The sequence below is a fragment of the Dipteris shenzhenensis genome, chromosome 9 (genome assembly GCF_047967505.1).
Source record: "Dipteris shenzhenensis isolate YYH24624 ecotype China chromosome 9, Dip_SZ_1.0, whole genome shotgun sequence".
Classification (NCBI taxonomy): domain Eukaryota; kingdom Viridiplantae; phylum Streptophyta; class Polypodiopsida; order Gleicheniales; family Dipteridaceae; genus Dipteris; species Dipteris shenzhenensis.
In genome coordinates, this window is record NC_141604.1 from 15,000,590 (window position 1) to 15,008,634 (window position 8,045).

At 42.4% G+C, this 8,045-nt stretch overlaps 1 non-coding gene across 1 annotated transcript; it reads right to left on the reverse strand.

Annotated features, from left to right (window-relative positions):
• Positions 1-944: 944 nt before the first annotated feature.
• LOC147898255 (U6 spliceosomal RNA) lies at positions 945-1,047 on the reverse strand. The gene has a single exon (XR_015541625.1). It is a non-coding gene; the product is annotated as a U6 spliceosomal RNA (small nuclear RNA).
• Positions 1,048-8,045: the final 6,998 nt, after the last annotated feature.

Below are 8,045 nucleotides of genomic sequence, written 5' to 3' on the forward strand. Positions count from 1 at the left end.
TCAACTGGGTTTAAAGAGGTGTGGTAATTGGATACTTGGGAGCCATTGGGGATGGAGACAGAGGTTCGATTGGTTTAAAGAGAAGGTTTGGAAAAAAATGAGAGCATGGCACGGGAAGTGCAAGGGTGCTGATAGTGGAACATGTGTTGTCTGCATCAACCAATTACTAGCTTCGATCTTGAGGTTTAAAAAGGAGCATTGGTTGGAGGTAGAAGAAGAGAAGAAGAAGAGAGGATGCTAAGGTCTTTTATTTGGATGGAGGATAGAAACAATAGGAAGTGGCATTACGTTCCTTGGGATGCTATGAAGTTGCTGAAGGATACAAAGAATTTGGCGTGCAGGCTAAATGGATACCTAGGGTATTTGACGGCAGGGTGTCTTGGGTGGTTTGTGGAACATGCTAAGAGCAAGAGTGTGGGTAAGTGGACGAATATGTTATGGTATGACTTGGTATTCTCTTGGTTCCCTTTGAAAGTATGAGCCCGATTGATGCTTGGAAATGGTGTGGAAAACTGATGAGATGGGAAGGTAGGTCGGGGTTAAGGGGGATGCAAGTCTAGTTTTTTTTGTCAATGTGGAATGTTAGGAGTGAATTGGTTCTTAACGTAGGGGTGGGGGTAGGATATAGATAGGATGCAGTATTACTACTGAATATGAGCAAAGTGGGAATGTGTGTGAAGGATCTAAGTATGGCTCTAGGCTAGTTTTATAACTATATATGGTGTTGTCATGGGCAGTCTGCCCTTCTTTGTTGTAATTTTGCTCTTTTTGTAAATAATAAGCCGACATGTTCGGCAAATTTTCTCTAAAACGGAAGTAATCTCGCTGCTTCTTAGAAGGGACTGCTATAATGTGTTAGAGATCTATCTAAAATCAACTACTTTTATCGTAATAGAAACTAAGGTTCACACCAAAACTCGGAGAGGAGGGCGGTCAAACATCAAAAAAATTTGGACCATTTCTCGATTTGTGCGTGTCATCCTTGCGCAGGGGCCATGCTAATCTTCTCTGTATCGTTCCAATTTTATCAGATGTCTCCGAAGAGACATGAGCGAGGCGGGGTCTCCTGGTCTTATAAACCGTGTTTGCACGCTGACTCAAGTCTATGTGGGATAAAGGGGCTTGCTCCTTCGTACACGTGGCGGCACCAGCCAAGTTCTTCATGTCTTTTTTTTTTGCGTTCATCAGAAACGTCGGACCACAAGCATGCAACAAACGGGTCAGCACACAGACAGCTGCATCTTCTTCGACTTCTCTTTCAACCTTGCGCTATTGATTCTTGCACAGATAGCATGGAACGCTCAATTCCGTATTTTCTTTTGGCATATTCCGCATCCAAACACGGAGATTAATCACCCAACATGCGTCGTTTTCCCCTTTTTATCTCCTGCTTTTGCACCAGGGATGCGACACCAGCAAGGAGTCCGCACCAAGCAAGCCACCTTTTCCATTCAAAGCATCAGACTAGACTTTCAGCAGCCCAAAGCCACCTCACTTCAGCCCCTCTGTACCACACCAGATCCGCCCCCTCTCCACCATTGTAAACAGCCCGTTCAATGCAGTAATACAATGTTCCATGGACAAGTTCGTGGTCAGAAACTCCTCACCTTCGCTGATGCAAGAGTTTATCTCTGTCAGTGCAGCCAAGAGAGCTCAGCTCACACTCCACTAAAGAAAAGGTGGACCTGACCTGACCCGGAATGCAGGATTCTGTCAAGAGCAACAAGAAGGCGACGGAAGCTACTTTGAAGGGGTCTCCAATTGGGTAGATAGCCGGACTCTCCCATACAGGCAGCAACGGACATTGTTCTACATGCTCGCTGGTGGCACCACTTTGAAGTTCAATGGACATGGCTTTTGGTTCCTATGGCCATCACCGCTAGAGAACCCTCGAATTGAGCTTCTCTTGGGATCTTTGCTACCCAGCAAGCATATGCTTATTGGCTCAAAAGGCCACGGAGGAAGAGTTGGAAATCCAGTTAGAGGACTTGCTCTTGCTTACAGCAGGGTCATATTGCCCAGCCATTCTCCATACACACCTTCTCTACAAAAAGTAGGCCATGATGTGCTAGGGCTACCACGCTCTCAATTGTCAGTTTTCGATGCCTAAGATGGACTATATTTCTGGGATGGCTCAATGGAGCTAAGATGGTTTAACAAATGACTTGAAGAGTCGATGCCATCAGATTCGGAATCGCAAAGAGACCAAGGTAGGCCTACCTCCCTCCATCTCCATCATTGAAGATAAGAGTCCAGCTGTCTCTGGCTATTATAACGAGAAGGGCCAGTATGAGTTCGTGGTAATGCCCTTCAGATTCATCAGTGGTGCAGCCAGATATTTCTCAAGGTACAGGTCAAAACCTTTCAACTTGTTGATGCTCCGTCAGACTTCCTAATACTGCAGCCAACTGCTGCCCTTGGATGCTCAGCGGTGATTTGGTTCACTGCTCCTATCGCTGCCTCAAACTGAGCTTAGCTCCTGGAGGGTCAATGGTGCTCACATGAATCATTGGGGTCTGTATAGATGAGAGGGACTCCGTCTGTCCGCCCAGAATCATCACACACTGGCCAGTCTGTAAAACAGCTGACTGACAGACCCTATGCTCTGTCAAAATGCCGACTGATCTGTGGTTTTGACAACAGACCGCCCTCTTTGGCCCATGCAAAGGTTGGGTTTATAAGCCCCATGTATAGGCCCTTGTTTGGGATCCCATGTGCCCCAGCGTCAGCCAATTAATAGAGATGTTTTGGAGCATCCAAAGGGATCTATAGCCGTGGCTGCCACACAAGCAGGCAGCAAGCTTGCTCCCTAAGCAGTGCGATAGCAGACAAGTAGCACTGAATTTGGGCCCGTCTTGTCCAGTTTAGGCAGCATGTCAAGGGGGTGGATCAGCCTCTATCAGGGCTATCTCGCCTTGCTAGGTAGGTCTACAAGGGACCGCCGACTGTCTAGCGGACAGCAGATCGAGTATACAGCATCCGCAGCGAAAAGCCCCAAACCCAGTAGCAAGCACTTGCAGCCCATGGGGGCTCCTCTCTTTCTAGCTTTCGGTTAACTCAACATGTAAGCAAGCCTTCCACTACTGAAAGTAGTGCTTATGACATGAGCATGCTTCAGGTGAGTTAGTAGTGTGGCTAGTGCCTGCTACATTGGTATTGTATCGTTGCTTACAAGTAGCTGGCATGCTTCAACCCAGCGACAAGCAGCTGGCATGGGCCAGATTCAGCCATGGGGAGCAGGGTCGAGCACTAGGGATGCGACAGCAGCAAAGAGCAGGCTTCAGTCCGCACCAGGACCAAGAGACATGCCAAGAAGGCCCTCATATAGACCATCTGATACATCTGATAGGTTGTCGGTGGTAGGGCAGTACATAAGCTTGATGATGCCCTCGATAATGAGCTCTCAAACAGAGTGGTAATAGACCTCAATGTGCTTTGTCCATGCATTGAACACGGGGTTCTTTGTGATGGCAATGTACTCTGGTTGTTGCACATGACAGTCGTCGTCTCCTCCTGAAGCACGTCCATATCCTCCAGAAGCTATCTGAGCCACAATGTCTCGCATGCTGCCGTGCACCTAGCTCTGTACTCCACTCTTGTAGATGAAAGGCCAACTGAGGGTTGTTTCTTGCTTAGCCCTGAGATGGCCCCTGATGCAAGTACAAAAACCGTAGCCCGTGGTTGATCGCCTGGTATCTGCGTCACCTGCCCAATCAAAATCACAGAATCCGCCCAACTCCACCCTTGTTGTATATGTGATGCCATAGGTGGATGTACCCTTCAAGTATCATGATACCCCTAAACCTGCCCTCCAATGATTCTCCCTGGGCAGAGAACTGATAGAGTAGCCCTATAGCATAGGAGATATTTGGCCTGGTGTTGCTAAGGTAGAGCAAGCTGCCCACCATCCTCTGATACTGTTTGGCATCCTTCCTTGTCTCCTTTTTAACCTTGGTCTTCCATTCTTTAAACTTCTTGAAAGCTTGAGATTTCCTGGACAAGAATGCTAGAGTCCTCGTGTCCATTATGTGGTGTGCATTTGGAACTTTTAAAACTTATCGTTGACCTACAACCGTTGGTCTCTAGTAGACAAAGAGTTACAAGATTCTTATAGAGGAAGGAGTTTGGTAGCCAAAAATTGCACTTTGTACCTTGGGGAACCAATTTATACTCCCAGTAAACCCAAGTCATACGACTGAAATCATCAATCAATAAGAGAGAGTAGCTTGAACTTGCGAATGAGTTTGTTGACATGGGCCCACCTATGTCAGAATAAACCGACTCCAACGGTTCCTTCGCCCTTGATGTGGCCTTTTATGGGAATCTTTCCCAGTGTTACTTGTTCTCCAAGCAAGCTCTCTAGACTTTGTTAGTGCTTGCAATCGGTGGAAGTCCATCCACTATGTGTGACTTTTGCATCTCTGTCAGAGTGCCATAGTTGACATGTCCGAATCTCTCATGCCACAACTACTAGCATCCATGGTCCATGGTCACCATTTAAAAAAACTAGATCATCTTGTAACATGTCCTCATTTTGCTTGTAAAGAACTAATCAAAACCAATCTTGATAACTAATTAAATTACCAGAATGTCAATATTAACATATCCATCTAAGATAACTAAATTTTCCCCCCTTGAAAAAGACTTCTATTAAGTATGAAAAATACCTACGTGAGCAAGCTCACAGTAGAAATACATCATGTTGTACATGAGCAAACCCTCCTAAAATAGGGAACAGAAAACTCAAAATGATCTGAAAAGAAACCAAGGTTGAGGCTGAAAGTGCCATCTCAACCCTACTATAGTCTCTAAGAAAAAGGGAAACCCCTCCATTCTCTAAGGAATATAACCCTCTTGGCTAAGGCTGCTCGAGAAGAACCAATTAAATTAACCATTGCCATATAAATTAACTAAGATAACTAACTAAATTAACCATTGCCATATAATCAAAATCTTCTTTAGCTTCTCTCTAGTCAATGCCTTTGTTTGTCTTGTATTTGATGATTTAGTTTCTTAGGTGCTAGCATCAATCATCTATTTCTTGGAGGCAAATTCCATACAATTTTCCCTCTCTCTTGTTATCACTTGTGTAGATATGAAGTACCATGGGAAATTAGAAAGCTTTGATTTTTTCAGTAAATGCATGGTAGATGGCAACAGTGGGACTTGCAATTTTCTCTCCAGCTCTTGCAGTATTTTGGCATCTCCTATATCCTTTTCTCTTTCACCAAATGAAAGATATACCTTAAATGTAAACAACATCACAATAGCAATCATGTAAGAAGTGAAAACCTAAAAACACTGTGCATTTCTTGAAGTAGTAAACAACATTGTGACATAGACATATTAAGGACAAGGACTATGCTTACCTAAAGGCCACCCTATTTGATATGAAGTTAAGCTTTGATAACTTTTGAGGGGTGCATGTCCTTTTCTTCCCACTTTGATATCTACTTTACCATGCTTGGCTCACATTAATGTGGAGAACATGTCCTTTTTGCCCTCAAATTTGATACTTTTCAAGTATTTCTACAATGTACAGCCATGAAGTATAGCTACTGGATGAAGCATGCTTGATACTGTACACAAGTTCTTCAAGACCCCACAATAACAAAATCTAAACTTTTTCAAGGTATAACTCTCTTGCATTGAGCCATATATGTTGCGCACACAAGAATGACTTCAATTTTGCTAGGAAACTTTTCTAGATTTGAGAAAAAGGCAGCCACTGCAGTGAATGATTTCATAATGAAGGAGCAAAACATAGCTACACTCTATCAAGTCTCCACATCAAGCATATGATACATGTCTTTCATTACTCTATTTGACTCTAGTAATGATAAGAACATCAGTTTTTTTCTCCATTCTAAATTACTAGGTTTATGATCTTAGGTTTCTATAATTTCACAATTGTATCAGGATTGTCATACCAAAGGGAAAATAATCTTGACCTCAACACCAGGCTTAGGACTAAGACAAATCAATACCTGCAAATCCTTGATGCTAATACGTGTTAAAAGCAAAGTCTCTATGTATGAAAATGAAGCCTCCACAAATTGCACAAAGGCTACATTGCCCATCCTATTTGAAATCCATTTTAGGATTAAACCACCGATCAACCGGCATGTGACCCATCTCCTAGAAAAACCAAAAACATATTCCGACACGGAGCATGTTACTTGCCAAAGCCAGCAAATAGCATACACAATGAGCCTTTCTATTTCTTTTCTTAGTTCCAAGGGGATATTACTTGCTACATTATTCATTTCTCTCTTTCATTTTAAATTGTATTCAATTTTTTTGAACATAATCAAGAAAGGTATCAATGCAAACCTTATTGAAATATAAAGTAAGTAATATTTTACCTGCAATACAAGATGTGCGATGTAGCTGATACAAGAGACACTATGCCTTTTTTGCCTTCTCTTGTTTTTCACTCCACTTCTCTACTTTGGTGGACTCCTTACAAGCCAAGGCACTTCAAGTCACATTGCATATGTTATTAGGATTGATAAGGGTGTCACTCAAGCTTGGCTTGATAAGAGCATGTTTATTAAGTCTGCAAGGAAGATTGTACAATGACACAACACAAAATTAGCCCAAAATTAGTTGCTTAGTTCAATAGCCTTGCTATAGATGTAATTGCAATGAGGGATTGAGATTGTCTCATACAAGCTCACTCTTGGACGTCTAGACAAGATTGCAAACTTGTTTATCCTCCTTGAATCAATCAAGGTAGACATGACCAAATTTGTCTCCCTATATGCCTCATCCAGTGATGAAAGCCATGCCATTGATCTACGATTGCCTCCCCACACATAGAATAGTTTCCTTAACATGAAGTTCATCTCCGTCTCACTCAATGAACCATAGCATGGGGACCATGCTTCGAAGCATCGTTGCACGGATAATTCCCATCTTCCGGAGCATCACCCCAATTCCCATTCTCCTTCCATCCCTCCCGAACAGAATTTGGCAGGGTGGACCTTTCACTCCCTTCGCCATAGTGCCGCGGGATGCCTTCACTTGGGACTAAGAGCACGGGGAAATAACAATCTCAGCAAGGGCCAGACATAAAGATTAAGGGGCCCCTACTCATCCTTGATATCCTTCCACAAAGGAGCCATGAATCTCTAATTGTATCAGACACAATTGTTTCCTCTCCATCACATTGCAAAGGGAAACAATAAATGCACTTTTCTCTAGTACGTTCTCATATTGAAAAGTACTTTTTAGTGAAGCAACATCACTCTTAAGACCTCTAACCAAGCTACATAAAGAAATCAAAGGACACTTGTTTGAGCTCAAAATTTTTCACTTAGACATGTTGCCATCTCCATGAATTGACTAGATGTCAATGTCAATCAATGTCTATCAAATCAAGACCGAGGTTTTGTCCTCCTCAACATTACTCCCAGGAGAATGTTTACCTACCACAATAAGATTATCTAGCTTCACATTCTAGCAACCATATCCTGACTAGAAAGGGCCTCAAGCAGCTATCCACTGAAGCATCATTTTTTTTTGTCCCTCCCCCCCACTCCGGGGGAGACTATGTAGGAACTCTTTCTCTTAACTTAAAAGAACTCTTATTTCCACCTCTCATCTTCCTATTAAATAAAAAACACAACCTCAATAGAATGTATAACAAGTGAAAATTTCTTAAAATTGGAAACTTATTCCCAAACCCTAAAATCAAAATCTACTATCAAGAGATATCTAGCAACATTTTAGAGAAATTTAAACCATTTTTAATGTATCACGTAAGGCTTGAAGAAGAGAGCATCAAAATAAAATCCCACATCCCAAAATTCATTATCTTGCTTTTACATGTATGGTATGGTTCTTCACTTAATTGCATTTACATGTGAGGATGATAGAGAAGATTTGAATCGTATATTAGATATTATTTGTATTCGACATATGTATATAAAAAACATGTTAGCTAGGCTGGTTGGCAAGTAGTTTCTTTTTCTAGTATTTCTGCTAGGATCAGTGATGCTTAGTTAACTGATTTGTATGCTTGCTTTTTTCAAGCATGGTTT